Source organism: Panthera leo, chromosome C1 (assembly GCF_018350215.1).
Source record: "Panthera leo isolate Ple1 chromosome C1, P.leo_Ple1_pat1.1, whole genome shotgun sequence".
In the NCBI taxonomy this organism is placed as follows: Eukaryota; Metazoa; Chordata; class Mammalia; order Carnivora; family Felidae; genus Panthera; species Panthera leo.
Window position 1 is genome coordinate 112,658,985 of NC_056686.1, and position 19,666 is coordinate 112,678,650.

Here is a 19,666-nt window from a genome sequence, read left to right on the forward strand (position 1 = left end):
CTCCCCTGGGAAGCCATCTGGTCCTGGACTATTATTTGTTGGGAGATTTTTGATAATCAATTCAATTTCTTTGTTGGTTATGGGTCTGTTCAAGCTTTCTATTTCCTCTTGATTGAGTTTTGGAAGAGTGTGGGTGTTTAGGAATTTGTCCTTTTCTTCCAGGTTGTCCAATTTGTTGGCATATAATTTTTCACAGTATTCCCTGATAATTGTTTGTATCTCTGAGGGATTGGTTGTAATCATTCCATTTTCATTCATGATTTTATCTATTTGGGTCATCTCCCTTTTCTTTTTGAGAAGCCTGGCTAGAGGTTTGTCTATTTTGTTTATTTTCTCAAAAAACCAACTCTTGGTTTCGTTGATCTGCTCTACAGTTTTTTTAGATTCTATATTGTTTATTTCTGCTCTGATCTTTATCATTTCTCTTCTTCTGCTGGGTTTAGGCTGCCTTTGCTGTTCTGCTTTTATTTCCTTTAGGTGTGCTGTTAGATTTTGTATTTGGGATTTTTCTTGTTTCTTGAGATAGGCCTGGATTGCAATGTATTTTCCTCTCAGGACTGCCTTCGCTGCATCCCAAAGCGTTTGGATTGTTGTATTTTCATTTTCGTTTGTTTCCATATATATTTTAATTTCTTCTCTAATTGCCTGGTTGACCCACTCATTCTTTAGTAGGGTGCTCTTTAACCTCCATGCTTTTGGAGGTTTTCCAGACTTTTTCCTGTGGTTGATTCAAGCTTCATAGCATTGTGGTCTGAAAGTATGCATGGTATAATTTCAATTCTTGTAAACTTATGAAGGGCTGTTTTGTGACCCAGTATATGATCTATCTTGGAGAATGTTCCATGTGCACTCGAGAAGAAAGTATATTCTGTTGCTTTGGGATGCAGAGTTCTAAATATATCTGTCAAGTCCATCTGATCCAATGTATCATTCAGGGCCCTTGTTTCTTTATTGACTGTGTGTCTAGATGATCTATCCATTTCTGTAAGTGGGGTGTTAAAGTCCCCTGCAATTACCACATTCTTATCAATAAGGTTGCTTATGTTTATGAGTAATTGTTTTATATATTTCGGGGCTCCAGTATTCGGCGCATAGACATTTATAATTGTTAGCACTTCCTGATGGATAGACCCTGTAATTATTATACAATGTCTTTGTTCATCTCTTGTTACAGCCTTTAATTTAAAGTCTAGTTTGTCTGATATAAGTATGGCTACTCCAGCTTTCTTTTGGCTTCCAGTAGCATGATAAATAGTTCTCCATCCCCTCACTCTCAATCTAAAGGTGTCCTCAGATCTAAAATGAGTCTCTTGTAGACAGCAAATAGATGGGTCTTGTTTTTTTATCCATTCTGATACCCTACGTCTTTTGGTTGGCGCATTTAATCCATTTACATTCATGTTATTATAGAAAGATATGGGTTTAGAGTCATTGTGATGTCTGTATGTTTTATGCTTGTAGTGATGTCTCTGGTACTTTGTCTCACAGGATCCCCCTTAGGATCTCTTGTAGGGCTGGTTTCGTGGTGACAAATTCCTTCAGTTTTTGTTTGTTTGGGAAGACCTTTATCTGTCCTTCTATTCTAAATGACAGATTTGCTGGATAAAGGATTCTCGGCTGCATATTTTTTCTGTTTAGCACACTGAAGATATCGTGCCAATCCTTTCTGGCCTGCCAAGTTTCAAAAGAGAGATCAGTCACGAGTCTTATAGGTCTCCCTTTATATGTGAGGGCACGTTTATCCCTTGCTGCTTTCAGAATTTTCTCTTTATCCTTGTATTTTGCCAGTTTCACTATGATATATCCTGCAGAAGATCGATTCAAGTTACGTCTGAAGGGAGTTCTCTGTCCTTCTTGGATTTCAATGTCTTTTTCCTTCCCCAGATCAGGGAAGTTCTCAGCTATAATTTCTTCAAGTACCCCTTCGGCACCTTTCCCTCTCTCTTCCTCCTCTGGGATACCAATTATGCATATATTATTTCTTTTTAGTGTATCACTTAGTTCTCTAATTTTCCCCTCATACTCCTGGATTTTTTTATCTCTCTTTCTCTCAGCTTCCTCTTTTTCCATAACTTTATCTTCTAGTTCACCTATTCTCTCCTCTGCCTCATCAATCCGAGCTGTTGTCGTTTCCATTTTGTTTTGCATTTTGTTTAAAGCGCTTTTCAGCTCCTCGTGACTGTTCCTTAGTCCCTTGATCTCTGTAGCAAGAGATTCTCTGCTGTCCTCTATACTGTTTTCAAGCCCAGTGATTAATTTTATGACTATTATTCTAAATTCACTTTCTGTTGTATTATTTAAATCCTTTTTGATCAGTTCATTAGCTGTTGTTATTTCCTGGAGATTCTTCTGAGGGGAATTCTTCCGTTTGGTCATTTTGGATAGTCCCTGGAGTGGTGAGGACCTGCAGGGCACTTCCCCTGTGCTGTGGTGTATAACTGGAGTTGGTGGTTGGGGCCGCAGTCAGTCCTGATGTCTGCCCCCAGCCCACCGCTGGGGCCACAGTCAGACTGGTGTGTGCTTTCTCTTCCCCTCTCCTAGGGGCGGGATTCACTGTGGGGTGGCGTGGCCTGTCTGGGCTACTTGCACACTGCCAGGCTTGTGGTGCTGGGGATCTGGCGTATTAGCTGGGGTGGGTAGGCAAGGTGCACGGGGGCAGGAGGGGCAGGCTTAGCTCGCTTCTCCTAGGTGATCCACTTCAGGAGGGGCCCTGTGGCAGTGGGAGGGAATCAGATCCGCTGCCGGAGGTTTGGCTCCGCAGAAGCACAGAGTTGGGTGTTTGCGTGGAGCGAGCAAGTTCCCTGTCAGGAACTGGTTCTCTTTGGGATTTTGGCTGGGGGATGGGAGAGGGAGATGGCGCTGGCGAGCGTCTTTGTTCCCCACCAAGCTGAGCTCTGCCGTCCGGGGGCTCAGCAGCTCTCCCTCCCTTTGTCCTCCAGCCTTCCCGCTTTCTGAGCAGAGCTGTTAACTTATGACCTCCCAGACGCTAAGTCGCGCTTGCTGTTGGAACACAGTCCGTCAGGCCCCTCCGCTTGCCAGCCAGACTCGGGGGCTCTGCTTGGCCGGGGAGCCGCCCCTCCGCCCCAGCTCCCTCCCACCAGTCCGGGGAGTGCGCACCGCCTCGCTGCCCTTCCTACCCTCTTCCGTGGGCCTTTTGTCTGCGCTTGGCTCCAGAGACTCCATTCTGCTAATCCTCTGGCGGTTTTCTGCGTTATTTAGGCAGGTGTAGGTGGAATCTAAGTGATCAGCAGGACTCTCAGTGAGCCCAGCGTCCTCCTATGCCGCCATCTTCCTGTTCTCTGAAACTGAATTTAAATAAAATAATTATATATTGCTAAGAAAGACCTCTGAAGAAAAATTTACAAGAAGATTGAACAAATATTTGTATAAACAAATATACCTAAGAACCTATATCTATCATGGAGCAAAGAGATTCCGAGGCATAAGCTTTATGATAGATATAGTAGTTGATCCCACAAAAATCAAGTGTTTCAGTTTAGCGAGAGATACTACATTTCTAAATATGCACACCTTTAACAGCATAGCTCCACAATAGATTAAATTCAAAAAATACTGTAAACCTTGCTTTAAGTTGGGCTTCTTTGGATAAAGGTCATGAGAAATATACTCAAGTAAAAGTAGTGTATTAGGGAGATGGTTTGAAGAGGTGGGAGAGGGAACCCAAATGGGGAGAAAGCCAACAAAGTTTGTGTCAGTTCCTACCTTGGGCTTCTGCGGCTTCATACCCCTGGTGAACTCCATCAACAATTTAGCTCACAACAATTACATCTGAGAGATAAGGAAACTGTGAGATTTAGTTTGTATTATCAGCTTCAGGCATTTCTAGTGGCTTTAAATACCCTGGTCATTATATCTTGCTGCTCAAGCAGGCCAAGGTCAAACTCCAGCCAGAGACTGCCAGGTGTTTACTGTCCTCAGCTGGGCTGTTCTGTGGATGAGGGACTCTGTGAGGCAACATTCATTCACAATCAGAGTCGGAGATTTGAAGAAATCCCTCTCTGAAACTAATAAAACAAGCAGGAAAAAAATAACCAATAAGGAATCAAGAATAAAATGGGACATATTATAAATTCTTACCAACATCAAAAAGATCATGAGAACATATAATGAACACAATTATGTAAATAAATCTGAATATTTAGAAGACAAGGTTGTAGAGTGAAAAAGAAAACATGAGTAGTCTTATTCCTACCAAAAAATTGTTCAAGTTTTTTTTTTCTTTCATTTCCAATTCCAGAAGTCATTACCAGTGCAGTTTTCACCAAATATTTCAGGAAGAAATTTTCTTTCCAACTCATAGGGCTAGCAGAACCTTGATACCAAAACCTGAACAATTTATTTTAACAAATTGAAGTTATAGACTACATATATTCAGATTAAAATTAAATCCTAAAAAAAATAATAAAATGAATCAGCAATAAATACATACGGATAATATAATATAAATAAGTTGAAAACTAAAATGGTCATTCAAATTCAATTAATATAATTTACTATACTAACACAATGGAGAGAAAATAAGTAATATTAATAAACTTAGAAAATATCTATACAATTTAATATGCATTTATTTTTAAAAAACAAACTTGGCAAAGGTGAAGTCAAGCTTTCACTTTTTGCAGATGACATGATATTATACATGAAAAACCCAATAGACTCCACCAAAAGTCTGCTAGAACTGATACATGAATTCAGCAATGTTGCAGGATACAAAATCAATGTACAGAAATCAGTTGCATTCTTATACACTAATAATGAAGCAACAGAAAGACAAATAAAGAAACTGATCCCATTCACAATTGCACCAAGGAGCATAAAATACCTAGAAATAAACTTAACCAAAGATGTAAAAGATCTGTATGCTAAAAATTATAGAAAGCTTATGAAGGAAATTGAAAAAGATATAAAGAAATGGAAAAATATTCTGTGCTCATGGACTGAAAGAGTAAATATTGTTAAAATGTCAATACTACCCAAAGCTATCTACATATTCAATGTAATCCCAATCAAAATTGCACCAGCATTCTTCTCGAAGCTAGAACAAACAATCCTGAAATTTCTATGGAACCACAAAAGACCCTGAATAGCCAAAGTAATATGGAAGAAGATCAAAGCAGGAGGCATCACAATCCCAGACTTTAGCCTCTACTACAAAGCTGTAATCATCAAGACAGCATGGTATTGGCACAAAAACAGACACATAGACCAATGGAATAGAATAGACACTCCAGAATTGGACCCACAAAAGTATGGCCAACTAATCTTTGACAAAGCAGGAAAGAATATCCAATGGAAAAAAAGACAGTATCCTTAATAAATGGTGCTGGGAGAACTGTACAACAACATGCAGCAGAATGAAACTAGACCACTTTCTTACACCATTCACAAAAATAAACTCAAAATGGGTGAAGGACCTGAATGTGAGACAGGAAACCATCAATACTCTACAGAAGAAAGCAGGAAAAAAACCTTTCTGACCTAGCTGCAGCAATTTCTTACTTGACACATCCCCAAAGGCAAGGGAATTAAATGCAAAAATGAACTATTGGGACATCATGAAGATAAAAGTCTTCTGAATTGCAAAGGAAACAATCAACAAAGCTAAAAGGCAACCAACAGAATGGGAAAAGATATTTGCAAATGATATATTGGACAAAGGGCTCGTATCCAAAATCTATAAAGAGCTCACCAAACTCCACACCCGAAAAACAAATAATCCAGTCAAGAAATGGGCAGAAAACATGAATAGAGACTTCTGTAAAGAAGACATCCTGATGGTCAACAGGCATATGAAAAGACGCTCAACGTTGCTCCTCATCAGGGAAATACAAATCAAAACCACACTCAGATACCACCTCACGCCAGTCAAAGTGGCTAAAATGAAGAAATCAGGAGACTATAGGATGTGGAGAGGTTGTGGAGAAACGGGAAACAGGGAACCCTTCCCTGTTGGTGGGAATGTAAACTGGTGCAGCCACTCTGGAAAACACTGTGGAGGTTCCTTAAAAAATTAAAAATATATCTACCCTATGACCCAGCAATAGCACTGCTAGGAATTTACCCAAGGGATACAGGAGTGCTGATACATAGGGGCACTTGTACCCCAATGTTTATAGCAGCACTTTCAATGATAGCCAAATTATGGAAAGATCCTAAAGGTCCATCAACTGATGAATGGATAAAGAAATTGTGGTTTATATACACAATGGAATACTACATGGCAATGGGAAAGAATGAAATATGGCCTTTTGTAGCAACAAGGATGGAACTGGAGAGTGTTATGCTAAGTGAAATAAGTCATACAGAGAAAGACAGATACCATATGTTTTCACTCTTATGTGGACCCTGAGAAACTTACCAGAAGACCATGGGGGAGGGGAAGGAAAAATAAAAATAAAAAATAAAGAAAGGTTAGAGAGAGAGGGAGCCAAACCATAAGAGACTCTTAAAAACTGAGAACAAACTGAGGGTTAATGAGGGGTGGGAGGGAGGGAGGTGGGTGATGAGCATTGAGGAGGGTACCTGTTGGGATGAGCACTGGGTGTTGTATGGAAACCAATTTGACAATAAATTTTCATATTAAAAAAAAAACTTGGAATAGAAGGGAACTTCCAAATAAATAGAAAAGAACTATGCTCAGTATGTTAGGGGTAAATAATTTTGTAAGATGTTTGCAACAATAGATAATAATATAGGTGTAAAACAAATAAAATGCAAAGCAGACTAAACTATCAAATAAGGGCAATTAAAATAAATGAGCATATATACTTAAAAGAGGAATAAAAGTTATTGAACACTACTATATGTCAAGTACTGTTCTGATTGCTATTCATGTATTGATTATTTTAATCCTACTAACAACTCAATCAAGAAGGTACTATTGTATGCCCTTTTACAGATGAGTGAACTAAGGCACAGAGTAGTAAAAGACAATGTGGGCCACACATCTTGTAAGGGAGAAAGTTTGAATTTCATTTTATATAGTACTGCTCTAGAAGTGAGAACTTCATCCTTGATCTACACTCTATACTGCCTCTTAACAACAAACACTTTGTTCATGCTCATTACTTTTATCTTTGTGCTAGGAAAACCATACCAGAGGCAATAGGCCTACATCATCTCCTAGACTTCAATGTTTCCAGGGGCCAAGCAGAAAATGTAAATGAGTAGGTAGGCCCTGTCTTGAACTGGAAAACAAAAGACCATGCCCAGATGGAAAAACATTCTTTCTAGTTAGCCCAGTATTTTCTGTATAAACTAGGCCCAGTGTTACCAGATCTTGCGGTTTGAGAAGTTAAAATGGTACTATGGAATTCTTAATGGAATATCTTTGCTTTTATGTTAGCATACAGGGGATATTAACTGTCCATCAGGAGATTTTCATCATAATAAAGTTCATCCAGGCACATTAGCTACACAGTTATGCCAGAAAACTCACCAGAAAACGATTCTTCTCTCTCATAGTTAAATGGGCAAGCCAATAATATTGTAATAGTGATGTAATGGGACAGATGGTTGCTATACTTGTGGTGAATATGGCATAATGTATAAACACATCATCAGATCACTAGGTTGTACACCTGAAACTAATGTAACATTGTGTGTCAGCAATACTCCAAAAAAAAATGACAAGCAGAACTAATAAATGATGCCATCATAGCTGGGGAGAGGGAGAAAACCAAAAGGAAAACAAAAAACAAAAGAAAACAAACAAAACAAAACAAAACAAACGAACAAAAAACCATGAAACCATACATTGCCACTCTGTTTTGGAGAGGCCTTGTAGTGAACTGTCCAGAGTTGTCAGTGCTAACAGGTAATCCAATATTATATGGTGCCACTCTTCTTCCTACAGTTCAGATTTGTTCAGATTTTTTCAATTCTATCCTTACCTAGAATTCTAAAGTCACATTACACTTCAATCTAGATTTCTAAGAAGTCTAGGGAGCATTTGGAAGTCCCCAGTTCCAACAGTGAATTGACATTTTCCAGAGTGACAACTTCAGGAATGGGATTCTGGAGCCATGAATTTTCTTGGTCAAAGTTTATTTCCACTCAAGTTTATTCACACGTAGAGCTTGTTGTATCTTGCCAAAGGTATCTTCCTTAGCTATTAGAACAAAAACATGCTCCTAATATATTCTAAATATTTTAAGTTCATGTGTCACATTTAGTTCTTTTCATCAGCACGGATTTTATTTTTGTGTAAAGTAGGAGATAGAAATGTATTTTAAACTTTTCTGCATGAATAGCCCAACATTCCAGCATCATTTATCGAATAATCCATCCTTTCTGCTTTCCTCATGATTTCTAAATGTCTCTTCTGTCACATACATTGTCTATATTCATAGAAGAATCTACTTTAGAGCTCTCTCTTATTTTCTGTAAGTCAATCTCACTCTGTCTTAATGAACACCACTTTAAGTGATAAAATTCCTTCTAAGATATATTTTAGCTTTGTCCCACAATTTTTTTTAAATTTTTTTAATGTTTTTATTTATTTTTGAGACAGAGAGAGGCAGAGCATGAGCAGGGGAGGGGCAGAGAGAGAGGGAGACACAGAATCTGAAGCAGGCTCCAGGCTCTGCGCTTTCAGCACAGAGCCCGACGCGGGGCTCGAACTCATGGACTGTGAGATCATGACCTGAGCCGAAGCCGGACGCTTAACCGACTGAGCCACCCAGGCGCCCCTGTCCCACAATTTTTAAGATAAAGTTTATTTTTTTTAATTACTACCAGTTTTAAGCATGATGGAAATGCTATTATTTTTTTTTTTTACTTTAACCCTTCTCCCATGTGTCCAGACCTGAAGGATTTTCTAAGTATCCAGAAAGTTAAAGATTTTTAGCTTTTTACTTAACTATTATTTTGTTCTGCTCTGTCTTTCCAATGTTATTACATTATTCTTGACAATAGGTTATGATATGATTTATTGTCGTACTCAGGACACTTAATGTGAATGAAATGAGAGTACTATTAATGATTATGTCAATATGACAATCATATATTGCAGTTGTAAAGGATAAACTTGGGTGTATTTTTACTGTAGAGAAAAGAACATTTTTCTTTTCAGTATCTAGAAAAGTCCTTTCTGTGAGTGCACCAGGCTTACTTGAAAGTTATGTATAGTCAGTAACATTAGATGGATTTTTTTTGTTATGATATAGTTTTTTTTAGGAACAAAATATTATATATAATTTGTTGTCAAATTGGTTTCCATACAACAGCCAGTGCTCATTCTAACAGGTGCCCTCCTCAATGCCCATCACCCACTTTCCCCTCCTCCACACCCCCCCATCAACCCTCAGTTTGTTCTCAGTATTTAAGAGTCTCTTATGGTTTTCCTTCTTCCCTCTCTGTAAGTTTTTTTTCCTCTTCCATTCCCCTCTGGTCTTCTGTTAAGTTTCTCAGGATCCACAGATGAGCGAAAAACATGTGGTATCTGTCTTTCTCTGCCTGACTGATTTCACTTAGCATAATACTCTCCAGTTCCATCCACGTTGCTACAAATGGCCAGATTTCATTCTTTCTCATTGCCAAGTAGTATTCCATTGTATATATAAACCACATCTTCTTTATCTTAGATGGATATTTTTAATCAAGTTTTTGAAATCTTTATTTTTATTTATTTTTGTAACCTTAAGCCAACATATTTAGACAGGTGTATTTTAAATTATACGGTAATATTTATGTAATTATGTAGGCATATTTAACATTGGATTTTTCTATTTATCACCATCCCTTTTCAGTTGTTGATTGACATATAGCAAGGTTTTAAGGTTAGACAAAATATATGCTCATGGCTATTATAACTTGTTGATCTAGTTTTACCTTTAGAAAATTATAACATTACTCTTTCCACCTTATTCTGCCTCATATTAAATTTGCTACTGTAGCTTTCCTTTGATTCCTTTTTTAAGTCTATTTTGTTTAGTAATTTTAGGTTCACAGCAAAATTGAGAGAAAGGTACACAGATTCTTATACATCCACTACCTCTACCCATACATTGTCTCCCCTATTACCAATATTACTCAGCAGAGTGGTACTTTGTTACATATCCAAGATCATCTAGGTTTTTGTGTGTGTTGAATAGTTTGAATTTAAGCCATGATCCACTTTGAGTTAACTTTTGAAAAGAATGTAAGATTTGTGTTTCATTTTTGTTTGTTTTGTTTCTTCTTTTTTTAATGTGGATGTCCACTTATTTCAGGACCACTTGTTGAAAACACTATCTTTGGTGGGGATGCCTGTGTGGCTCAGTCGGTTGAGCAGTAGACTCTTGATTTTGGTGGCTCAGGTTGTGATCCTTGGTCTTGACATCTGGCGGTGCTTCCGGGGGCTCCATGCTGAGCATGGAGCCTCTTTAAGATTCATTCTTCCTCTGTGTGTCTCTCTTTGTCTCTCAATCTCTCTCTTTCTCACCCTCTGCCCTGTTCGGATGCTCTCTCTCTCTCTCTAAAATAATTTTTTTAATTAAAAAAAAGAGAGACTATCATTGCTCCTTTGTACTGCCTTTGCTCCCTTGCCAAAGATCAGCTGACTGTATTTATGTGGTTTTATTTCTGGGATCTCGAATCTATTCCTTAGGTCTGTTTGTCTATTCCTTTGCTAATGCCATACTGTCTCGATTACTGTCTCTTTATAGTAAGTCTTGAAATCAGATAGTGTCAGTCCTCCAATTTTATTCTTCCTTTTTGATACTCTGTTGACTGTTCTGGGTCTTTGTTCCCCTCCACATAAACTTGAGGATCAGTGTGTTAATGGCCACAAAATAGACTGCTGGGATTTTCGTTGTGATTGTTGCCTGTATAGATCAAGTAGGGAAGAAAGGACATTTTGACATGATTGAGTCTTTCCATACATGGACATGGGATATCTCTCAATTCATTTAGTTATTTTTTCATTTCATTCATATGAGTTTGGTAGTTTTCCTCATATAGATCTTGAACATATTTTGTTAGGTTTATACCTAATTATTTTATTTTTTGAGTGCTAATGAAATGATACTAAATTATTCATTTAAAAAATTTTAATGTTTATTCATTTTTGAGAGAGAGAGGCAGGAAGGGGGAGAGCAAGAGAGGGAGACACAGAATCTGAAGCAGCTCCAGGCTCTGAGCTGTCAGCACAGAGCCCGACATGGGGCTCTGACCCACAGACTGTGAGACCATGACTTGAGCCAAAGTCAGCTGCTTAAGCGACTGAGCCACCAGGTGCCCAAATGATATTATATTTTAATGTCAAATACAGGAAAGTGATTGACTTCTCTATATCAATTGCAAACATGCCAATTTTTTTATTGGTCCTGGGAGATTTTTGTCAATTACTTTATATTTTCCACATAGAAAATCATATCATCTGTGAACAAAGACAGTTTAATTTCTTCTTCCCCAATTAGTATGCCTTCTAATTCCTTTTCTTGCCCTTTATGAACTAGTGAGAACTTCTAATACTCTGTTGTCATGTTGTGAGAAGGTATCCTTGCCTCTACATATTTTAGTAGGAAAGCAATGATTTTCTCACCATTAAGGATAATATTAGCTGTAGTGGTTTCTTTTCTTTTTTCTTTTCTTTTCTGTCTTTTCTTTTTTCTTTCTTTCTTTCTTTCTTTCTTTCTTTCTTGTCAATAGTTTTTATCAAGTTGAGAAAATTCCCCTCTATTCCCAGTTTAGGAGAGTTTTTATCATGAATGGGTGTTGTATTTTATTAATCGCTTTTTCTGTAGATTAATACAGAAAATATACTTATAGATATGATCCTGTCATTTTTCATTTTTAGTGTGTTGATGTGATGGAATATATTACGTGGACAAATCTGGCTTATCTGGGAGAAGTCCCACTTGATTGTAGTGTATTATTATTTTACACATTGTTAGATTTGATTTCCAAATATCTGGTTGAGGATTTTTGTGTTGATGTTTATTCATGAGAGACATTGGTCAATGGTTGTCTTGTATTGCCTTTGTCTGGATTTGGTATTAGGGCAGTATTTTTGTCACAGAATGTGTTAGAAAACATTACCTCTGCACTCTCCTGTGAGGTAAATTCTATATATTTGGTATAATTTCTTCCTTAAATGGGGCGCCTGGGTGGCTCAGTCGGTTGAGCGGCCGACTTTGGCTCAGGTCACGATCTCACGCTCTGTGAGTTCTAGCCCCGCATCGGGCTCTGTGCTGACAGCTTGGAGCCTGGAGCCTGTTTTGGATTCTGTGTCTCCCTCACTCTGACCCTCCCCCATTCATGCTCTGTCTCTCTCTGTCTCAAGAATAAATAAACGTTAAAAAAAATTAAAAAATAAAAAAAAATAATTTCTTCCTTAAATGTTTTGTATTATTTGCTATTGAACCCATCTGGGCCTCCTGCTTTTTTTTTGGAGGTTATTAATTATTGACCTAATGTATTTAATAGATATAGGCCTGTTCAGATTTTGTGTATTCTCTTGTGTGAGTTATGGCAGGTTATGCCTTTCAAGTAATTGATCCATTTCATCTAGGTTATCACATTTGTTGGTATAGAGTTGTTCATAGTATTTCTTTATTTATTATCCTTTTTTAAAAAATGTCCATGGGGACTGTAGTGATGTGCATTTTCATTTCTGATGTTAGTAGCGTGTATTCTCTCTCTGTGCATCTCTCTTGTCTCTGTCTCTGTCTCCCTCTCTTTCTCTCCTAGACTAACTAGAGGCGTATCCATTTTATTCATCTTTTTTCAGGAACCAGGTTTTGGTTGTATTGTTTTTCTGTATTGATTTCCCTTTTTATTTCACTTATTTGTCCTCTCATTTTTCTTATTTATTTCCTTTTACTTACTTTAGATTTAATTATTTTTTTCTTTTTCTAGTTTCCAAACATGGAAGCTTTGATGACGGATTTAGGTCTTTCTTCTTCCCTAGTCTATATATGCAACAGTATAAATTCCCCTCTAAGCACTGTTTTCATGGCATCTCACAAATTTTGATGAGTTGTGTTTTCATTTTCATTGAGTTCAAATTATTTTCTAATTTATCTTGAGATGCCTTCTTTGACCCATATGTTATCTAGAATTTTGTTTTTCATCTCCATGCATTATGGGATTTTCAGTTATCTTTCTCCTGTTAATTTCTAGTTTAATTGCACTGTGGTCTGAGAGTGGACATCATGTGATTTCCCCCTGTTAGGAACCAAGGGGATTTTTCTCCAATATTTAGTGTAAACCTGGCTGAGCTTTTGTTGGTAAATCTCACATTGTGGGGGCTCCCCTGTGACTGGGTCTCTGGAGTTTTTAACTCTTAGAATATCCACACTGCAGCTCCAGCACTTGTTAATTACAGTTCAGATTTTCCTACCTGACATGTGTTCTCTGCCAGGTTTCTGCCTGTGAGTCTATGCTCCAGTGAGCCATGACTTCCTGCATTCACCTGTTTGTCTCCGTAATCTGGGAAGTAGCAATTGTCCTTCTTTCATTGATCCAAGAATACTTGTTATTTTACACTCTGTTCAGCTTTTCAGTTGCTGTTGGAATGAAGTGGCACCTTCCAGGTTCCTTACCAGTGTAACTGGAAACTAGTATTCTCTCCTGCCAATTCTTTATTCTTTCTTTTGTTCTGTATTTTTTCCCCAAATCCCATGTGTGTGTGTGTGTGTGGTGTGTGTGTGTGTGTGTGTGTGTGTGTGTGTGTGGTGTGTGTGTGTGTGTGTGTGTGTGTGTTGTGAGATACTGTTTCTAGATCATTTTTCTTCTGCTGCCATTTTTCCCCTCTACTTTCCATTGGATATAGAGAATTGTATTTTGTGTGTTAACACTATGATTCCATTTTCATTCTATTTGTGATTGTCACTGCTCTACTAATTAATCCAACTAATGTCCATTTTTCTCTATCAAATTTTAAATGTAACAATAGTTACATCTCCCTCTTAAAATTACAGGTATCTTAGTAATTGTCTCTTCTTTTACTCCCCACTTTGTGGGTATCACCTAGAGTTTTAGTGTGGAATTGTTATAAACATTCTTTTTTGCTTCGCCATTTAGCAGAGTGCTTTCTAAGTTCCTTACTTATCTTTCCTTACCATTTATTTTGACATATCCTCCTGAATTGTTTTTATACTAGATGGAGCTATTCCTCCAGGCCATTTTTCAGGATATAAAAATGTGCTTTAAGCTTCTGAGTCCTTATATCATGGAACATTTTTGTACTCAGAAGTTTTTTTTTCCAAAGTGTTATTTAAAATTTTTGAAAATCTTAATTTATTTTAGTTTTGTAACTGATCATCAGTTTCATTGGGAAACTTTTTTTTTAAATCATGATGACCATTTTTAAGTACACAGTGCAGTAGTGTTAACTATATGCACCTCATGACAGATGCTATTGGGAAGTCTTATGCCGACTTGAGTCTTATTACACTGGAGAATGTTGGCATTTTCTCTGAATTTTTTTTTTCATGGTTACCTTTAAATTTCATTGATGTGATGTTTCCTTTTTTTTCATATTTCTCTTTTAGCATTTTGTGTGCCCAGGGATTTTTGGCTTTTCATCTTCTTACAGTCATTTCCTTTTAAAACATCCCTTCAAACAATGAAGCAACAGAAAGACAAATGAAGAAACTGATCCCATTCACAATTGCACCAAGAAGCATAAAATACCTAGGAATAAATCTAACCAAAGATGTAAAAGATCTGTATGCTGAAAACTATAGAAAGCTTATGCAGGTAATTGAAGAAGATATAAAGAAATGGAAAGACATTCCCTGCTCATGGATTGGAAGAATAAATATTGTCAAAATGTCAATACTACCCAAAGCTATCTACACATTCAATGCAATCCCAATCAAAATTGCACCAGCATTCTTCTCGAAACTAGAACAAGCAATCCTAAAATTCATATGGAACCACAAAAGGCACCGAATAGCCAAAGTAATTTTCAAGAAGAAGACCAAAGCAGGAAGCATCACAATCCCAGACTTTAGCCTCTACTACAAAGCTGTCATCATCAAGACAGCATGGTATTGGCATAAAAACAGACACATAGACCAATGGAATAGAATAGAAACCCCAGAACTAGACCCACAAACGTATGGCCAACTCATCTTTGACAAAGCAGGAAAGAACATCCAATGGAAAAAAGACAGTCTCTTTAACAAATGGTGCTGGGAGAACTGGACAGCAACATGCAGAAGGTTGAAACTAGACCACTTTCTCACACCATTCACAAAAATAAACTCAAAATGGATAAAGGACCTGAATGTGAGACAGGAAACCATCAAAACCTTAGAGGAGAAAGCAGGAAAAGACCTCTCTGACCTCAGCCGTAGCAATCTCTTACTCGGCACATCCCCAAAGGCAAGGGAATTAAAAGCAAAAGTGAATTACTGGGACCTTATGAAGATAAAAAGCTTCTGCACAGCAAAGGAAACAACCAACAAAACTAAAAGGCAACCAACGGAATGGGAAAAGATATTTGCAAATGACACATCGGACAAAGGGCTAGTATCCAAACTCTATAAAGAGCTCATCAAACTCCACACCAGAAAAACAAATAACCCAGTGAAGAAATGGGCAGAAAACATGAATAGACACTTCTCTAAAGAAGACATCCGGATGGCCAACAGGCACATGAAAAGATGTTCAACGTCGCTCCTTATCAGGGAAATACAAATCAAAACCACACTCAGATACCACCTCACGCCAGTCAGAGTGGCCCAAATGAACAAATCAGGAGACTATAGATGCTGGAGAGGATGTGGAGAAACGGGAACCCTCTTGCACTGTTGGTGGGAATGCAAATTGGTGCAGCCGCTCTGGAAAGCAGTGTGGAGGTTCCTCAGAAAATTAAAAATAGACCTACCCTATGACCCAGCAATAGCACTGCTAGGAATTTATCCAAGGGATACAGGAGTACTGATGCATAGGGGCACCTGTACCCCAATGTTTATAGCGGCACTCTCAACAATAGCCAAATTATGGAAAGAGCCTAAATGTCCATCAACTGATGAATGGATAAAGAAATTGTGGTTTATATACACAATGGAATACTACGTGGCAATGAGAAAAAATGAAATATGGCCTTTTGTAGCAACATGGATGGAACTGGAGAGTGTGATGCTAAGTGAAATAAGCCATACAGAGAAAGACAGATACCATATGGTTTCACTCTTATGTGGATCCTGAGAAACATAACAGAAACCCATGGGGGAGGGGAAGGAAAAAAAAAAAAAAAGAGGTTAGAGTGGGAGAGAGCCAAAGCATTAGAGACTGTTAAAAACTGAGAACAAACTGAGGGTTGATGGGGGGTGGGAGGGAGGGCAGGGTGGGTGATGGGTATTGAGGAGGGCACCTTTTGGGATGAGCACTGGGGTGTTGTATGGAAACCAATTTGACAGTAAATTTCATATATTAAAAAATAAAAAAAAATATAAAAAAATAAAAAAATAAATAAAAAGTTGTTTTAAGTGGGGAAAAAAAAAAAATAAATAAATATCTTTTCCCCCCCCAAAAAAAATAAATAAATAAAACATCCCTTCAGTTATATATTTTTTTCCTGTCCTTGGGTGATTTCTACTATAAAAATATCAATATTTCTACTTCTATGGTATAACATTCTTTTAAGTCTTCTATTCTTTCAGCCTTCCTGATGCATCCTGGCTTACTTACTTCTTTGGTTGGCTCTCCAGTTCATTAAATCAAATATTTTGTCACAGAGTATCATTTGTGCCACTTAAAGATTTGAACTTAATTTACACTTTTTGTCTTTGGTATTGATATTTTTGTGGTTTTACTGGCAAAGAAGAAGAAAAGGTAATTTCCTTCTATATCTTAGCCCATTTCTCTGTTTTGGACATTTACATAGTCTCATCTTTTTAAGGGCAAGTTCTGGGAGTTAGTCTTTTTTATTGAGGCATAATCAACATTTAACATTATACTAATTTCAGCTGTACAACATAATGATCAAATATTTGTATATGCTGCAAAAAAGATCACCACAGTAAGTATAGTTATCTTCTGTCACCTTACTTAGCTGCAAAATTTTTTTTCTTGTGATGATAACTTTCAATATCTACTCTCTTAGCAGCTTTCAAATATGCAACACAGTGTTAATGATAGTCACCATGCTGTACATCACATCCCCATGAGTCATTCATTTTGTAACTGGAAGTTTGTGTTTTTGCCCACCTTCACCCCTTTTACTCATACTCACACCATCCTCCCCCTCTGACAATGACCAATCTGTTCTTCATATCTCTGAGCAGGTTTTTATGTTTTGTTTATTTGTTGTGTTTCTTAGATCCCATATATTAAGTGAAATCATACAGTATTCGTCGTCTGACTCATTTCACTTAGCATCATACCTTCAAGTTTCATCCATGTTGTTACAAATGGCGAGATTTCATTTTTTATGGAGGAGCAGTAGTCCACTGTGTGTGAGTGTGTGTGTATGTTGGTTCCATATTTTGACTGTTGTGAATAATGCTGCAATGACGATAGAACTTCTATCTTCATTTATTTTTTATTAGTTTTTAAAGAACTTGCCCTATGCCAGGCATTATGCTTTCTTTTTTTTTAATGTTTATTTATTTTTGAGAGACAGAGATAGAGTGTGGGGGGCGGGGGGTGGGTGGGCAAGAGCAGAGATAGATGGAGACACAGAATCTGAAGCAGGCTCCAGGCTCTGAGCTGTCAACATAGAGCCCCATGCAGGGCTTGAACTCACAAACTGTGAGACTACAACCTGAGCTAAAGTCAGATACTTAATCCATGAAGACACCCAGGTGACCCCCATGTTTAAATTAATATTTTTAATGCCCAGAAGTGGAATTTCTGGATCCTAGGGTAGTTCTATGTTTTTAACTTCTTTGAGGAAACTCCATACTGTTTTCTGTAATGGCTGCACCTATTTACATTCCTGCCAACAGTGCACAAGGGTTCCCTTTTTTTCACATTCTCACCGACACTTGCTATTTCTTGTCTTTTTGATGATAGCTATTCTGGCAGGTGTGAGGTGCTATGTCATTGTGGCTTTGATTTGTATTTCCCTGATGAGTGATGTTGACTATCTTTCCATGCACTTGTTGGCCATCTCCTCTGTATGACTTCTTGGGGAAAATGCCTATTCAAATTCTCTTCCCATTTTTAATTTGATTTCTTGTTTTGTTGTGCTTCTCTCCTGCTACTGAGTTATATGAGCCTTTATATATATGTTGGGTATTAACTCTTTTTTAGGTACATGATTTGCAGATATTTTCTCCCATTCCCTAGGTTTTTTTTTTTTCATTTTATTGATGGTTTCCTTTGCTGTGTGGAATTTTTTTGTTTAATGCAGTTCTACTTATATATTTTCATTTTATTGTGTTTGATTTCAGGGTCAGATCCAAAAAAATATTGACCAACAATGATGTCAAGGAGTTTGGATTTATTCTTTTTTAAAATATTTTTAAATGTTTATTTTTGAGAGAGAAAGAGAGACAGAGCATGAGCAAGGGAGGAGCAGAGAGAGAGAGAGAGAGAAGGAGACACAGAATCTGAAGGAGGCTCCAGGCTCCAAGCCGTTAGCACAGAGCCTCACACGGGACTGTAACCCACAAGCCATGATGAGATCATGACCAGAGCCTAAGTCAGAAGCTCAACCAAATGAACCAGCCAGGCATTCCTGGGAGTTTGGATTTATTCTTAAGTGACTCTCACAATCCTTGTCTTTTGATAAAATATTTACATTTGTTTTAAAAACATGTGTGTGTGTGTGTGTGTGTGTCTGCTTTATGTGTTAATACATTAATCTTGCAAATTTTTACACTTAAGTGATGAAGCATCAACCCTCCCTCCCTTCTTACTCTCCCTGGGTTGTCTGTGCCTTTTTCTTTATTTCCCTTTCTCAGCTATGTCCTAGTCTGGAAATTTGGCAGTTCTACTATGATTTTCAAAATTTTCAATTTTCAATTTTCAATTGAGTTAGCATTTGCCATCTTTTTAACTGTTTTATACAAATGGGTATTTCTTAAGTAATACATCTGCATTAAAAATATTTACCCTTTCTATCAAATAACTTAATTGGCTACACCTTTTTATTCACCAATAGGTGTGAATTTCTGCAAATCTGTATTTTCTATTTTTCCTTATTTTTTTCTCTGATATATTTAGTTAGACCATTACTCCGTTTTCCCTTTTATATGTATATATTTTGTTCCAATAAAAATTACTAACGTATTATACATTCCCTATCATATATCATCAGACACTTTTAGATACTCTACATATTGTGAGTTTATACATACATCTGCTTCTTCTACTTTCATTTGTTCATCTTGAGATTACTCTTCACATTTAACTGACTTTACATTTGGGTAGAAGAGATGAGTAAGTATTTTTGCCATTTAGACAAAGTTTATGTGTTTTGTTTGGTGGCACTATGGTTATAGAATGCTAGAGTGATGATTTTCTCTTTGATTTCATGGTTTAAGTAAGCTGTATTTCTACTTGGAAGTTTGTAAAGTTTAATGCCTATCCTAGATTCAAAAATTTCATACGAAGCCTTCTGTAGATAAATCTTCCCTGGGACTGGTTGCCCTCCTTCAATATGAAAAGACAAGTCACAAAAGGTTCTTTAATAATGTAGGCCCTAAGTTTTCTTCATTTAGAACTTCTGTTTTGTCACATTATGTCACAGTATCAGGTATTC